Source organism: Mustela lutreola, chromosome 16 (genome assembly GCF_030435805.1).
Source record: "Mustela lutreola isolate mMusLut2 chromosome 16, mMusLut2.pri, whole genome shotgun sequence".
Taxonomy (NCBI): Eukaryota; Metazoa; Chordata; class Mammalia; order Carnivora; family Mustelidae; genus Mustela; species Mustela lutreola.
This window is the reverse complement of record NC_081305.1, coordinates 33,572,013-33,589,201: the sequence shown is the minus strand read 5'-3', so window position 1 is coordinate 33,589,201 and position 17,189 is coordinate 33,572,013. Positions and strand designations below refer to the sequence as shown.

General features: G+C 43.0%; 1 long non-coding RNA gene across 1 annotated transcript; it reads left to right on the top strand.

The window, feature by feature from the left end:
• Nucleotides 1-476: 476 nt before the first annotated feature.
• On the top strand, nt 477-15,690 carry LOC131818766 (uncharacterized). The gene is made up of 3 exons (XR_009348931.1): nt 477-565; nt 14,906-15,114; nt 15,397-15,690. It is a non-coding gene; the product is annotated as an uncharacterized LOC131818766 (long non-coding RNA).
• The last annotated feature ends 1,499 nt before the right edge of the window (nt 15,691-17,189 follow it).

Genomic DNA, 17,189 nt, shown 5'->3' with positions numbered 1-17,189 from the left:
AATTCCTGTACTTCGGCACCTGTGGACTGAGTCTTCTACCTGTTCAATATATTAGAATTGTAGCACATGCTATTCAATTTCATATTAGGGATTTAGGCTCAGTCAAGACTTCTGCAGATGGAGAACTGTAATCAAGCACGGCCTGAACTACAAGCTAACAAAAGACCATGTTTCATATCAGAAGAGTGAGCCTTGGTCCATTTATTGATCTTCCCAGACGTCCTCATTTGCCAGTGGCACCACTGTCCAAAAATGGACAGCCAAGGTGCTTGGGTCAGTTATGACTTCTGTTGTGGCTGATTAAAACCCCCATTTCGCTGTCAAGGTCAGGAGAGTCCCTGCCGCAGCTCTGGAAGCAATAACTGGCTGCTTACGACGGATGACAGTCATCTGGTGTGGGGCTGGGGACGAAGATGTGGGGATGAGGTCACAATGCCTCCAGTCTCTTATGTAACAGTTCCGCAAACAATCACTGAAAACCTGCTTTGTATATTAATGCTAGACCCACACCTTAAGATGAGCTGTGGGAATGCAAAACCAAGACCAAGAGAAGCAAGGCTGGAGGGTAGGTAACACTCGCCAGGATCTTGTGGGTGAGCAATTGATTGCTTAGGGAGCCTGGGAAGTGGAAGGAAAGCTCAGGGGTTAGGCCAGAAAAGCCTGGTAGATGACTTGTGGCCTGAGGGGCCTAGAGACCACTCACTTCTCTCATCCAAAGGGACAGTTGGGGTGGGGGTGGGAGTGGGGCGCTTATCTCATTCTCTCTGACATTTTGAGGGTTAGCTCTGTTCTATGCGATTAGCCTGTGGCAATCAGGCAGTGAGATGAGACTCTGTGGTGTCCCCCAGCCCATAAAGCTTGCCCCTGCTGCACACTGAAAATTACAGGCTTATATTACAGAGGGCAAGTTAGGGAAGTAGCTGGAGGTTGCTGATACAGAGTTCAGGTAGCTTTATTGAGAACTGTGAAATGAAACTGTGTTACCCATGTGCCCAAATCTGAACGAGAAAGCTGCCCCCCCCAAAACCAAGCAAATGAAACAGAACAAAACCAATAACTAAAACTGTTTTCTTCTTCTTCATCTTCTTTGTCAAATTATTATAGCAAGCTGTAGCCAGGAATCTAGAATCTTTTTTTTTTTTTGCTTGGGAAGAGCAAGATTCCCCAGAATCAAGCAGTGCCCTAAGGACTGAGGGAACAAAGACTATGGGCACACCAGAGCACCAAGATAGCAGTTGCAAGAGCTGTTCCTGGGAATGCCAGAGCAACAGACACACACCTCAGAGGATGTTTTGCAGGATGACACAGACACCCAGGCCCAGGACTCAGGACCCCCATATAGCTCTGACTGTAGCTTTTCTACTAAAAACATTTAAAATATTGGGGATATGGATCCAATATTGTTAGGAAATTAGTTTTGCTTCTTTTAACAGGTTGTTTCTGTTAAGCCAAAGCTATGGAGGATAAAGCCAGAAGATTGTCTCTGAGGGGTAGGGGCAAAGTTTATCTGGGAAGGGGTATGAGGGAACTTTCTATAGTGATGAAATGCTCTCTACTTTCAGAGGGGCATGGGTGGCAGGGATGTATGCATTTGTCAAAATTCATTCAATGGCACATTTAAGATATGTTTGCTTCACTTTGTAAATCTTACCTCTAAAGAAAAAAAGACACTGTAAACAAATATCGAACTCTTGTTGATAATACACATGCTGCAGTGTTGATGGGTGAGTGTGCTGATGCCTGCAATTTTTGTTAAAATGCCCCCAAAACAACGATGAAATCCTGGATGGGGAGAGGAATGGATAGGTGGGTAGATACACAATAGAACGAATATAGTAAAATGCCAGTTGTAGAATCTTGATTGTGGGTTTACTAAAAATTCTTTGAATTTTGCTGTGTGTTTGAAAATTTTCATAATAGAATGATGGGGGAGTAAGTTACTTTCATTAGGTCAACACTTCATAAATTCACTGATTAGACTCATCTGTGCCATTTATTTTACTTTCAAGTTTCATTGGTTTTTTTATTTGTCAGAGAGCACAAACAGGGGGAGCAGCAGGCAGAGGGAAAAGCAGGCTCCCCGCTGAGCAAGGAACCCAATGAGGGACTTGATCCTAGGACCCCGGATCATGGCCTGAGCCAAAGGTATATTCTTACCCCACAAGGCATATTCTTACCTCACTGAGCCTCCCAGGCGTCCCACAATATTTATTTTAAAAATAAAAATGCTAGGACCTCCTCTTGGGGACTCAGATTCAGTAGAGCTGGGATGAAGCCAGTGCTATCCAAATTTTTAATCAGCCCTCCTGCTTGAGCCTGATGGCGAGGCAAGTTTGGAAAACACTGAGTTGAATCAATTTCCTCCTGAAATATTGATATTGGATGCAAGGAAGAGTTACAAACAGGACAGAGAGGGAGGACAACCTCACTGCCAAATCAGACTCTAGATGAGACACCAGGAACCTTAGGGTTACCAAGGTTCCTCAAGTGATCCTCAAGTGATCCTCAAGGGTCCTCAAGTGATCACATAGTGCAGAAAGTTTTGAGAAACACCAATTTTGGAAACATCTGCGCAAAGAGAGATGTATACCTCAGCCAAACTCTGGCTGGCCCTACTCCTACAATCCCCCCAAACTAGTGATTAAGCTGTAAGTTAGGGGGATAAAATGCACCAGATGGTCCGCCACCCTCTTGCTGTGAGTTTGATGTTGTTATTCCAGGGCGGAGGTCTCTGGCTTTCTCTGGGGCCCTCCTAAAGCCAATAAGGGGCAAAAGCTTCAGATTTACCAAGGTACATCATCAGGGCTGGTGAGGGAGAGAATCGATACATCCTACTGCATGTCTTTACCTCCCGCAGATCACTGAATAGGGCTAACACCACATAGCTCCTCCTTCTGAGGGTATTGTACTGTGGGCAGGCTGAAGGACAGGAGCTAAAAGATGAGTGACCCTCAGGAAGGCTCTGGTTGCAGCAAGGGGGAGAAGACTGGCACAAAGCAGTGATGGAACAGGTAGTGAATGGTCAGTGCTGGGCATGTCCAGATGAGACGGAGCCCCGTGAGCCCTGGGACAGCTCTGGGGGAGATGGCAAGACTCCAAGTGCGCTCAAAGAATGAAGCAACATTGCTTTACAGGAGAACAAAGACGAGTTAACAGTCAGCTGCAAAGAGGCTTCATTACCTCAGCCCAAGCACACATACAGGAGTAGTGTGCGTTAGCATTAATGAGTGGAGTGGAAACACTATGGGAGGGAAAAATACGAGCAAATTTCATCTTGGAAGGGAAGAGGCAGGAGGAGAGATCAGAAGGACTGGCCTTTAGCTCATCTGTACTCATTTATTTCCCAAGAGAAGGAGAGACGAAACATAAAAGTCAGAGAGAGAGAGAGTGACTGATCTTTGTTTTGTAATCTCCCATTAACACACTTGACTGGTGATGCTCCAAGCCCCAGTTTTCATGCAGCCTGCCGAGATGGCCTAGGGAATGGCAGCACTCAGCTCTGAAACCCCCACAGCCACCCTGGGGCTTCACTAATGGCCTCTCAGTGTCCAGTGCCCCAACTGTACCTCTGTCCCTTTCTCTCTGGCTCAAGCACAGGTTTTCCATCACAAGTGACATGAGAGGTGTTATTGTAGGTTTGTGTCAGCTCTGAATGATAAAATATGTCTAAACGCAGCTGCTGTTTTCAGAGTTGGTTTCTCTTATTGGACGTTGGCTTCTAGAGACAAAGGTGAAAATCAGGAAAGTCCAAATTACTTTTGGACGACACTTGAATCACCAGTTAAGTTTGCTGTTTGATGTCATGGGAGGATTAGCGCCAAGTGGAGGCATGCACCCTACAACCCATATTTAACACACTTAGCAGTTTAGAGATAGGATCCCACTTCAGGGGACAAGAGGCATCAAGATGACCGAGTGAGCTCCATGCACCCCTTCTTCCCGGCTTGTTGGCTCCTGAACAGATTCACTGAAATCATTCCAATGGCTCCTTTTTTTTTTTTTTTTAATTTTTTTTCTCTACTAAGTGTGAGTACTTTCCTTAACACAAAGGAAATGTACATAAGATGTGGCTCCATTGAACTAGGTGGAAATGATCAGGAACTGCTGAACTCATGGTGTCCCCACCCTCTCGCCCTGCCCTCTGGGAGGATGTATATAGAATGTTAGTTTCCTTGCTGTGTCTCACATTCAAGGTGGGGATTGTGTAAGCAGCATGAATAGACGGAAGCTAGTGGTGGACAGACAGACGTTCTGTTCAACTGCCCTTCTGGAGAAGAGGTGTGAGCAGTTTCTGCTGAAATTTGGGGTGCAGCTGGGGTGGGAGAAAGATGAGTAGTCTGTGCTGAAGGCAGCCAGCCTGGACTTTGAGGGATCATGTCTCCGCAAGGACAGTAAAAGGAAGTGAATCAGACATCTTCATGCCTGTCCTTCTAGAATCCTACCCAGCCTGAAGAGCCTTAGACCAAGACTTGCAAACAGGAGGTTCACAAATGTTTCTTTGATTTTTGGAAATTTAGCCACTTTCACATCCTGATTCACATTCTAGACGTCTCTTGAAATATCAGGGGATCTAACACCCCGGGACCTTCACCCCCACCCCCAACAACAGAGCAGCAAGGATGGGCAATAGCCTCTCACTTTGGAAGGAACCCTCTCTGATTCAGAGAAAACCCACCAATTTGATGGGCTTGTTTTTATGATCAGCCTGTTGTTGATGACCAGGCCTAGGGGGCGCTATCTTCAGCCTTGGTGGTCAGAGACTTGGGCCTGTGGGCAGAGAAGAGTGGTTCTCAGACACATTGTCCTTGTAGTTCTGCCCCCAAACGGATGCTGAGCTAGACTCAGATCTAGTCCATGACACCACCCAAACCAGCAGGGTTTTCAAACATGAGCAGAACTTAGTCCCAGCCACCTAAGACTGACACCCTCTGTTTCATGGAAGCAGCTGACAAGGGTACAGACACACCCATATCCCAACTGGGGAAGGAGGCGGATGTCACAGCGGCCTTCCCACGCTTGCCCTGAAGGTCCTGACCCTCCCATGAGTGAGTTCTTAAGGGAGGTGAGTCTAGGCAGGTGGAGGTGAGGATTACTGAAATGTAGCTGTTGAACAGAAGCATTTGTGAATAATTTAGCAAACTGCCTAGTTACCCTTTCTTCCACATCTACCTGTAATTTTAACTTTCATGGTACATTAGGAAGTGAGAATTGTTCTGAAAACAGCCCATCTCCTGGTGCGTTTCCATAGTAAGAGACAATTAGGTGGATGAAGTTCAAAAAAGCCCTGTACCACTGGTCCTCCACCAGGATAGGAATACCATTCCCCCCACTCGCATGATATTCTACACTTTCCAAAGCACCTCCGTGCCTGCGTTTACTTCTCAGACTGCCAGTGAGAATAGGGAGCTTTTTCAGAGCTGTAGAAACTGAGGCTCAGTTAAGTTGAGTGACAGACCAAATGTCACACTGTTGGTGAGCATCCCAGTCAAGACCAGGATTTGGGGGACTCCTTGTGGACATCCCTTTTCCCTGAGGATTTCATGGCAAGCAGATTAATGAGTCTCCGTTGCCATGGACACTGGAGATGCTTCTCTCACTCCACGCCTGCACTAAGACAGACTTTACCTGTGGCTGCAAACAGCCCCAGACAGGAACGAGTTCCAGCCCACTAGTAACCCTCAGGGCCTGTGGGATGCCCAGAGATGCCCCCAATGAGCTGTCACCACTCCCCTCCCTTGCAAGCCGACAGAGGCTCAGGGCCCCTCCCCACTGTGACATTTCTCAGCATCAGAACTCAAGCAGACAAGCTCCGCTGGGTCAAGACAGTCTGGGCAATCAAAGTCTGCAGCTGTGATGGAGGCCTGGCATTTAAGTCTATTGATCAATGACAGAAGTAAAACACAAGGCGAAAAATGCACGGAGAGCTCTTGTTGTCAGAACCGAATAGAGGTTTCTCCTCTCTGTTTTGAAGGCAGCTGCAAAGAGACAGAGAGAGGAGGAGGGGAAAAAAAAACATAAAACCAGGGGAAAGTGGCACCTAAGGATTTTTATTGGCTTTGAAAGGCTTGAGGCAGGGGCTGCCGAGAGCAAAAGAATTGAGATGCTTTGGGCTCATGCGAGGACATGGCAGAGACAATCTGGGTGAAGTTCCTGATTTGGGGATGGCGCTGGATTCTGTTTATGTTCAGCAGTCCAAATGCAAATGTTGTGGCTGCATGCCGTGAAGGTGACAACTTTCTGCTATAAGTGCAAGACAGGCCCCGTGCCTTCCTGAATGCTCTGTCTCTATAAGCGCCAGCCCTCAAATAAAGCTGAGGCTCCATCCACTTTACCGGGGAGAAGAAAGGTGCATCTGCCTGAAGAAGGGGGAAGGAAGGGCAGAGGAGGCAAGGAACCCTCAGCACAAGGAGTACACAGCAGATGGAGAAGGAAGGTCTCTGGGTTGTTATGTGCCCTGGGTCAAGTCACTCATCCTTCCTGAGTTTCAGTTTCCTTGTCTCCTAAAAAATAAGGAGGCAAAGGTAATGCCCTTGAAGATTCCTTCTGATCCATGAAATGACTTCAATAATTCATCAGCCTGCGGAGCTCAGACTGGAGTGGAGCAGTGAGCCAGGCCCAGCCTCTCAAGGGCAAGAAGGTGCTGTCTGGGCAGAGGTGTGCCTTGGGAGCAAAGAAGCCCAGCCACTTGTGCCTCCTTAAACTTCTGTGAGCCTCAAGGAACACCACCCTGGCTCCAAGGGGATGTACAGAGATTCCAATTTTGAGTGGGGTCTAAGAATATACATTTCTATGATTTGGTCATCTGATGCAGGGAACCTGCGGCCCACACACTAAGTGACACTGGTGTCATTGTTAAGGACATGAGCTTTGGATTCAGATTACTAGACCTGATCTCATCTCTTGTCACTTTCCAGCTGTGTCTCATGGCTCACTTGCTTAGTCTCTCTGAGCCACAGTTTCTTCATTTGTACAATGGAGCTGGCAATACCCACCTTACAACATTGCTGTAAAGATTAAATGAGCATTTGTGAAATTAAGAGTCACTTATGGTTTGCCTCCCTCCCAATTCCATCTTGTTTCATTGATTCTTTTTTTTTTTTTTTTTTTTATTTTTTTTATTTTTTTAAGATTTGTATTTATTTATTTTTTTTTAAATTTTTTATTTTTTATAAACATATATTTTTTATATACATATATTTTTATCCCCAGGTCTGTGAATCACCGGGTTTACACACTTCACAGCACTCATGTGATTTGGTGAGTGTTTCATTGATTCTTAATTTCACAAAACAAACTGAGGGTTGCTGGGGGGAGGGGGGTTGGGAGAAGGGGGTGGGATTATGGACATTGGGGAGGGTATGTGCTTTGGTGAGTGCTGTGAAGTGTGTAAACCTGGTGATTCACAGACCTGTACCCCTGGGGATAAAAATATATGTTTATAAAAAATAAAAAATTAAATAAAAAATTAAAAAAATATATTAAATGAGCATTAAATGATTAAATGAGTATGTGAAGCCCTTCGTCCAGAATCACATGTAATGAGTGTTCAGTAAATGGTGGTTGACACCCTTATCATACTCTCGTAATTGTGGTTGGAAGGGCTTGGTGGGGAGCAGTTCAGCTGACATAACAGGTATAAGGATTCAATCCAAGGATAAAAGTTCCCCAGCAGCCCATAGCCACTTTCATCACAACATTCTTGCTCATGTGTGACTTAAATTTCTTATGGAACAATTTGAGATCTTTCTTGATCTGCCCAAACTTGGTACTGGCCTGCTCTTTAAAGTGGCCATCGAGACCTTCCAGTTTAGGGTAAACAGTTCCAGTTAGAGGCAAAAGCTCTTCACCTCTTCCCTCATCATTTGAGCTCACTCAACTCCAGACATTCTGGCTTAAAATTCTCCTTGACCTTGGGATGTACTAGGGCGACCTTTTCCTGGGTTGGGGCTAAGGGTCATAAGGAAGGAAAAAGGAGAAGACTGTGAAGTCCTTCAGATATTGCGGGGGAGGCCCCAAACTCAACAGCCTACAGGAGCCAGACAGGAATTGACAATGTACCAAGCAGCCCTGGAAAGGTGGGTACTAAAGGGCAAATCAGAAAGCAGATATCCCAAGGAAGGGAATAAATGTTTCCTTAGCATAGTCAGTTGTTGTCATACCAAGAGTAGAATGAGGGTTCTGAGAGATGATTTTTTGAAAGAAGACATACATTCATATTTTTTTGGTGAAATCTCCTTATTTATAAATGTCCATTAAATCAGTTCCTTTACAAAACACATGTCAAAGATCTGGAAATTTCTGCCTCCTCTAGGAAACCTTCCCTTCTTTCTCCAGACAACCAGATTCTTCTATCCTTTCCACTCTACAGCACTCCCACACAGTGTTCTGTGTCTGACCCACCCTGGTTTCCCAAGACATATTGTTTTGTTCCAGCTCTTTCATGTGTTTCTTGAGAAGTATGGACTTTGCCATCAGAGAGCTCTAGATCTGAATCCCAACTCTATTAATCACTAGTCAGGTGGACCTCTTTGAATCTCAGTTTCCTTACCAGTAAAATGGGATTATTGCAGCATCTATGCCATAATGCTGACATAAGCCTACTGCTCTTGGAGTGCATCTCCTTCAGCTCCCCCCATATCAAACAGGGCTCAGCACAAGATAGTGTTGATTATTTGATTCATTTTTACAATGTGGATTTTTTTTTTTAAAGATCATTCTTAGAGCAGTTCTAGGCTCACAGCAAAATTGATGCAGAGATTTCCCATATGCTCTCTGCCCCAACTCATTCTTCATTTCCCCCATTACTATCTGTCACTAGAGTGGTTCATGATGCAATTGATGAATGTACATTGACACATCCACAAAATCACCCAGAGTCCATAGTTTACATTGGGTCCATTCTTGGTGATGCACATTCTATGGGTTTAGACAAATGTGTAATGACCTACAACCACCATTATGATGTCCTCCAGAGTAGATCACTGCCCTAAAAATCCTCTGTGCTCCTCATATTCATCACTCCCCTACCACCCACTCTTGGCACCAACTGATCTTTTTACTGTCTCCATAATTTTGCCTTTTCCACAATATTACGTAGTTGTAGTCATATGGTATATAACCTTTCTAGATTGTCTTTTCATGACTTGATAGCTTATTTATTTTTAACTCTGAATAATATTCATTGTCTGGATGTACCACAGTTTATTTATCCATTCACCTATTGAAGGACATTTTGTTTGCTTCCAAGTTTTGGCAATTATGAATAAAGCCACTATAAAGTACAAGTTTTTGTGTGGACATAAGGTTTCAACTCCACTGTGTAAACACCAAGGATAGCAATAGCTAGATTTTATGGTAGGAGTCTATTTAGTTTTGCAAGAAACTGCCAAACTGTCTTCCAGAGTAGTTGCATCATTTTGCATTCTCAAGAGAAATGAATTAGAGTTCCTGTTGTTCCACATCCTTGCCGGCATTTGGTGTTGTCAGTTTTCCAGATTTGGGCCATTCTAATAAGTATGTCTTGATATCCCATTATTTTGGCCCATTTTTTAATCTAATTGTTTTCTTTTTGTTGAGTTTAAAGTCTCATTGGTATATGTCAGATAATGATCCTTTCTCGGATAAGTCTTTTGCAAATATTTTTCCCCAGTGGCTCATCTTTTCAATCTCCCATCATTGTCTTTTGCAGAGCAGATATTTTTAACTTTAATGAAGTCCAGCTTATCAATGACTTCCCTTCATGGATCATGCCTTTAGTGTCATATCTAAAAAGTCATTGCCAGATTTAAGGTCATCTCGATTTTCCTTTATGTTATCTTCCCAGTTGTAAAGCTTTATGTTTTACATTTAGGTCTGTGATCCACTTTGACTTTTTTGCAAAGGGTGTAAAGTCTGTGTCTAGATCAATCTTCTTTACATGTAGATGTCCATTTGTTCAATATGTGTATTCTGAGCTATGAAATGTTAATTTTACAGACTTTCTAGAGTTTACCATGCAACTCCTTGCACAGAAAAGAATGGAGAACACTGTTCTCTGATCAGGAATACCAGGAATGTGGGAAATTTCAGTTCCTACAGCATTGGTAACCTGTAGCCACTAGCCCATGAGGTGAGTATTCTTTGGAAAAATATGAGAAGAGTCAGAAATGGCCTCAAGATTGTGTCTGTGCACAATGTTTGTGTTTATCATGGAAAATAAGAGGGGTTAGAAATTTCGGTTTCAGCCAAGGTGAGGAGAGATGCCCAGGACATCCCCTTGAAAGGCAAATGGGGCTTCTACTGAAGATCAGCTGCTTTTGTGGTCTTTGACTCCAAAGGTATTAGAAATTAATCCTCTTAAATGTGCATGTCAAGTGTGCAGAGAAACTTTATTTGTAAAAGAGTGAGAACCAAAGAGAGAGAGAGAGAGAATAAGAACAAATATTTGAGCAAATTGACCAAAGGATATAAATATAATTGGGATTTCAGATTTTTACAAGATTTCTTCCTTAAATGACCCAATCAATGCCTTGGAAAATGAGTAGTACCACTGGAAGAAAATAACTGGTGGCTATTCTTGCCTAAGTATAATAGAGAACTAAGCCAAACATATAGATAATTCATATCTGTTATCACAGGGCTAGGTTAGCAAATGAAAGTAGGAAAGAAACATAGCTCTAGGGAAAAGAAGAGCAAAGTTCTGAGGTCCAACACTAGAAGCTCCTCTTTCATCCGCATTATGTTTATGTGCTGGACTATCCAAGGCTAGATTTACTGTTTAGATGGACTAAGGTATAGCAGTCATTATTGTTGAAAAGTACAGCTCAAAATGGAGCCTATGGAGGGCTTTAACCCAAGCTTGTGCTGCCACTCAAAATGTGGGTTTCATGATCAACTACGCATCTTTAGATCTAGTCAATAACTGATTTACAATATCACTTGCTTACACTTAGTTCCCAGTACCAGATTTGCTTCAGTATACCATGTGATGCTTTCTGATCGCCAAGGTTTTCTGTGTGTATTCCATTTTACTTGGAAAAAGTGTCTCTTTCCTGGGAATTGCCTTTGCCCCAAAGGGATTAGCTTCTGGCAGCTATGTTCATAATATATGACCCTGCTCCATAGGCAGATTTGATCAAATGGACCCCTGACTCAAAATATGCCAAATTCTCTCTCCTAAAAAATTCTGGTTGTGAGATATAAAAAGTAGGGGTAGTGAGCTGATCCAAATCAATGGCAATTTTCTGAAGAGATGTCTATGTATTGATCAGAGTTCTTTTATTGCCAGCAAAAGAGACTGACTTTGGTTATTTATTGAAATGAGTAATTATTAGAATGGGGGTACCTTGGAGAATTATTGGTAAAGCTAAAAAACCTGAAAAGTACCTCCAGGGCATTAAGAAATGGTAACATTAGAATTAGTCTTATGGGAAAAGGGGGCTGGGACAGGCACTACAGCCAGAATAAATAAATCCCAACTACTTTTAATCTCTAAATTTCTGATCAAAGTTCAAATTCCAGGGAGGAAGTTTCTAACTGATCTATTTTGGGTGATGTGGCTTCTCCTTACCTAGGGTAAGGGACCCCTGCTTACACTTCTACCAGGTTGTATTCAAAAGGTAAAAGATACTTTTTCAAAAGAAAATTGGAATGATGATAGAAAGGGCAATGAATATGGGGTAATCAAAAATAATAGCTCTCAGGGTCACCAAAGATGTTCTGCTCCAGCCTTTTCCAGAGATGTAATTATTCTGTCTTTCTAGGATTCCATGAGAGGTCCCATTATCCTTCCAGCAAATTCCTTTTTCTGTTTAAACTGACTTGAGTTGGTTTATGTTATTTTCAATCAGAAAATTCTTAACTAAGACACTGTTCATCCATTTCTATAAGAAATGAACTCCAGCTTTGGCCCCCACTTGAAAGAGACCTATGTTATCGACTGGATAGCCCATAAGAAATTAGTGACCTGTAAGATCAGAATTAGTGTGCACCAAATGAGCTATGTGTGTTGGCCTTGGATCAATGTACCCAATCTGTTCACTTCCATTCACCCAGACTCTCCATGCCCAGCCGTGCCCTCTTACTCCAGCTCCTGAGCATATAACATAACAATTTTTAAATACAACCAGGAATGTGAGGTTGAAAATGCTCTCACAGAAAGCCAAACAAGCCAGTGGAGCCATGGTAACAGTGCAGACCATGTACTTCGTTACTTTGAATCCTAGAGGGGAGAATGTGCCTATTGAATCCCATGGTTCCCAGGCCATTCAAAGACAAACATCCCAGGGCAAGGATGTTCTATAGTCCCTTTTCCTTGGAGAAAGAAAAAGAATGTGTCCCTATTTGAGTAAGCAAATGGGCAAGGCAGCTCTCTGGATTACAGAAATAGGGGGAGGGTTCTGTAAATGGCTTCAGAGTTCCTTTCCATAAAAATATTCTTGTTTGAAGGGATGCTATTACAACAATAGCAACAACAATAATAATAGCTCAATGTTTTACACAGTGTTGTGCTTCTAGTACTGTACTAAGTGCCAAAGACTCGTTTTTCTTGAATTGGTTCGAAGAACATCAAGTGCCCAAGACAGACTAATCTTCTCTTGGTTGTTTTAAAAATAAAATTCAACAAGTTGTGTTTTGCTGTGAAAGGTATAGACTGGCATGTTTAAGATGAAGTGTAAATTATTCTAAGTTTGGACTGTGTGAAAGACTCTGAGATCCCTTCCTTTTTGGGAACGGGGGAGGAGGAAGATATTTATAGGCTGATGCAATTAATGATGGAACTTTCTTAGGTGAGGTTAAGCCTAAAATATTACTGACAATCTCTCCTGCTCATACTCTGGGGTAGAAGCTTCCAAAGTCCTATATCTGCTAGGCATTCCAGCCTCCTGGCCTCAACTCCTACTGGTTTCCCTGCTATCCATATGGCTGCATGGTCTTCCTGATGCTCCTCACACACAGGGTAAGCATTCTCCATATGATTTTGCTATTTGCCTGCCATGTCTCTAGAAAGCAAAGTAACATAGAACGGCTCTAGGGATCCAGATGCTGCCCTTTATTAAATGAGTTATCTTGAGTAATCACACCCTTCGACTGAGGCTCAGTCTCTTCACTGATAAGTAGGGATAGCAGGTCCTGCCTTTATATTTCACAGGGCTTGTAAAAAGATTAACTGAGATGCTATATATGAGAATATTTTGGAGGTCATTTCCAAGGACTCTACATTTTTAATGCATTATTGTTCTAATATTGTCTTGTGTGAATTAACTGATAAGGTTAGAAAGACCTTTAGCAGCTAAGAGAGAGGATGGGGAAACCTTTATAGTGGAGAATGAGAGAACATTTTGAAAGAAGATGGGGAGAATGACTGGTTTATACAGGGAACTCTAAGCCTGGTCAGAGGGATTCACAATGGAACCCTAGAGTCTTAAAATTGCATACAGAGTATACATAAATGTTGAGATGTACATTTTTTGTTTTTGAAACATGAGACCTGAGCTTTCACCCTATTTTCAAGCAGGTCCATAATCCAGCATGTCAAAGAGTCATTGGTGGAGGTACAGTTTGAAATAACATAATTCACTGAATGGGATTAGGGAAGCAGACTCAACATTTGAGCTGAATGCAAGAGAGAAGGAAAGGCAGAAAGATGCTCTAGTTTGGGACACCTGGGTAGCTCAGTCGGTTAAACATCTTACTGTTGACTTCAGCTCAGATGATGATCTCAAGGTTGTGAGTTTGAGCCTCACAATGAGTCTTACATCAGAGTCCTCTTCTGGCTCCACTTCAGGCTCTGCTTTGGACATGGTGTCTTCTTAAGACTCTCTCTCCCTCTCCCATTCCCCTTCCATGATCACGCTCTCTTTTTCTCTCAAAAAACAAACAAACAAAACAAAAAGATGCTCTGGTCAAACTGGCTCAATCTTATTTTGCCATTTTACTCCTGGATCAATTAGTTTCTACTGCATAACAAATGACCCCAAATCTTAGTTACTTAGAACAATAAACATTTATTTAACATATTTTTTTTTTAAACAGGTCAACAATTTGGACTAGTCTAAGCTTGCTGATTTTTCTGGTCCCAGGTGGCCTCACTGGTGAATCTGTAGTTGGCTGCCAAGTTGTTGGGGGATTGGCTGATCTAGGGTGGCCTCAAGTTGGCAGCTCATCACTTGTCATATGGTAGCTGGGCAGGGATTCCTTGACTCAGAATTGCTGCACCTTGTCTTCTGCCACACTGTATTACCAAAGCCAGTCACAAGGCTATCCCATTTTCAAAAGAAGAAGTAGATTCCACCACCTGATGGTGAAAGATAAAATCATTTTGTAGATGGACATCTAGGTTCTTTCCATAGTTTGGCTATTGTGGACATTGCTGCTATAAACATTCGGGTGCACGTGCCCCTTTGGATCACTACGTTTGTATCTTTAGGGTAAATACCCAATAGTGCAATTGCTGGGTCATAGGGCAGTTCTATTTTCAACATTTTGAGGAACCTCCATGCTGTTTTCCAGAGTGGTTGCACCAGCTTGCATTCCCACCAACAGTGTAGGAGAGTTCCCCTTTCTCCGCATCCTCGCCAGCATCTGTCATTTCCTGACTTGTTGATTTTAGCCATTCTGACTGGTGTGAGGTGATATCTCACTGTGATTTTGATTTGTATTTCCCTGGAGGGTATGTGCTTTGGTGAGTGCTGTGAAGTGTGTAAACCTGGTGATTCACAGACCTGTACCCCTGGGGATAAAAATATATGTTTATAAAAAATTAAAAATTAAAAAAAAATTTTGTAAAGCAAATAAATGCAGGGAGGGATAAAGGATTGTGGCCATTTTTGCAATCAGTTACACCTCCCAAGCCTATGCCTAGTTCTTAAACCAATTCTGATCCCTTTTATTAACAGCAATTTTGGTCTTCTTGATTTTATACCAGGACCTTTGTCAAAAGGAGAAAACACCAGGTAGAGATTATATATAACATCAGGAGCTTGGAGAGAAGAGTGACATATCCAAGGTCACATAGCAAATGAGCAGAACAGCCAGCTCGACGACTGCCTCACGGCGTTTCTACCCTGGTATCCGCTTCTTCACACCACACCTCATTCAGTTACAAATTGTCCTACGGTTTTGGGACTTCTGAAGGTACGAACAGGCATCCTTGTTTCTCAAAAACGTTTGCGATGAAGAGCCAGCTTTTTTGTTGTTATTCTGTTGGTTTTATTTCTAACTCATCATGGACTAATACTAGTATGAAGCTCATGCCAAGTATAACTTATCATGTGAACTTGACAACACTCAAACCGCTTTTTAACCTCTTAAATGAAGTGAGGCCCATAATCACACATTTGTCTGTCACTGCAATGTCAAATTGCGATAAAAATTTGTAAATGTTTACTCTTACTTACTGCAATTATCTCACTGCAGATTGGTGACAAACAGTTGGCACAGTGATATCACACCTGAAGAAGCATTTGCTCTGCATCCATTGTCTCATTCTGTCTTCATCGTATCCTTATGAAGTAGGAAAACCAAGATCTTGTGACCCATTTGAATCAGATAAGTAAACCAAGGCCAGGAAAAGTAAAAGGCTATTCCAAGATCACACAAGGTGAGGCCAGGATCAGAATCAAGAGCTCTGGACACCTTGTCCAGTGCTCTTCTTGTCCTACCCACATCACTCTGCCTCACTCGATTACAGTTTAAAAACATTAATAAACCAACTGAGTTAAGGAAATCAGTGTTTTCTTTATACCCCAAGCCCAAAGCTCAACCTGAGTTATCGAGCTGATGAAAGTTTATCTTTTGCATGAGGAATTTACGCATTATTTACATAATCAGATTCCCTCAACCATCCCCAAATGCTCAGAGAAACTAATTCAAACTAGAGTTACACTATATTTCATGCTTAAACACTTAATGAGCTCCTCATCATCCCTCTGTCTGTGGGTCCTAGGTTGGAGATGAGGAGGTTTCTCCAGGGTGCTGTGCAGAGGAAAGTTGCTGATGCAGCAGAAGCACAGGCCCCACTTACCTGCTTATGGGAAGCCTGTGGCAGTGTTCTCCTTGGGCCGACACTGGCAAAGTCAGAGAACAGAAAGTGGAGAATGCAGGAGGGTGTCAGGCCTGCACCCTGAAGAAGTCTGAGCATCACCTCTGTCATCCTGGGCTCTCACATAGATTGGCACAGAACCTACACCAGTCACTGTGTGCCCACCATGTGGCTCAGAAAGAGCGGCTGCCACACTTTTCATGTTCCACAGTTTCATCAAGGAGAGGAAAGAAATCCTCCCCATCTGTCTGGGTTCTGGAACCTGCACAACTCTAGCCTTAGAAGAAACATAACCTCTCTGAGTTCTTTATTAGACCTGGGTTGTGTGGTGCTTCAATGCTGAGAGGAGGCCTTTTACTTCAACTTTGCAGTCTTTACAATCTCCAGAGGTTCTGCAAACATAAAGATGGAAAACTCCCAGCAAATTTGACCCCGGGATCTGGCAGGGGCAAGGCTCAGAGATAGTGGTTTGACATCAAGGCACTGAAGAAACATGCAGGGCCACTCTTGGGTCTGAGAGTACGGCAAAGTGGCCTGAACCCTTGGGACCCTAGGTTTCCAGGACTGGTGGCAGAGGGTTCCTTAAGCATCACTTCAACCAGGGTTCCATAACTGTAATCCATATCCTAATTGTTTTAGGTATTTCCTTTGAGCAAAAGGTCCAAAAGCTTAAAAATTTAAAAAAGGGCAAAGGGAACCACTGAGAGTCTAATTGACTCATGTCTAAATGAAGAAAATGAGGTTCAAAGTAGACAGTGACATGGCCAAGGCCACTTAGCTAACAGAGAGAAGAGACAGCAGAGTCTCTGACCCAGGGCTCTTTCCACCACACTTCTAACATTCTAGTTCCTTTTTGTTTCCAAAGCCTTTCCTGGCCTCAGGTATAAGGTAGATCTGTTGAAATCAGCAGAGACCTCCTGACTCTCTGGGGAACCCTCAGTTCTGCCTTAAGGTCTCACACATTCCCTCTGCCTGGAATGTTCTTGCTGCAGATGTTCATGTGTGCGAACCCTCATGACACTGACATCTTCTTGATCTAATGCCACCTCAGAGAGGTTTTCCCTGTCTTCTCCCTATAAAGTGGCTTCTTCGATCTTACAAACACATGCCAGCCACCTTCTACATTTTCATGTTTTATTTCCTTCATAGCCCTTATTAGCAACTGAAC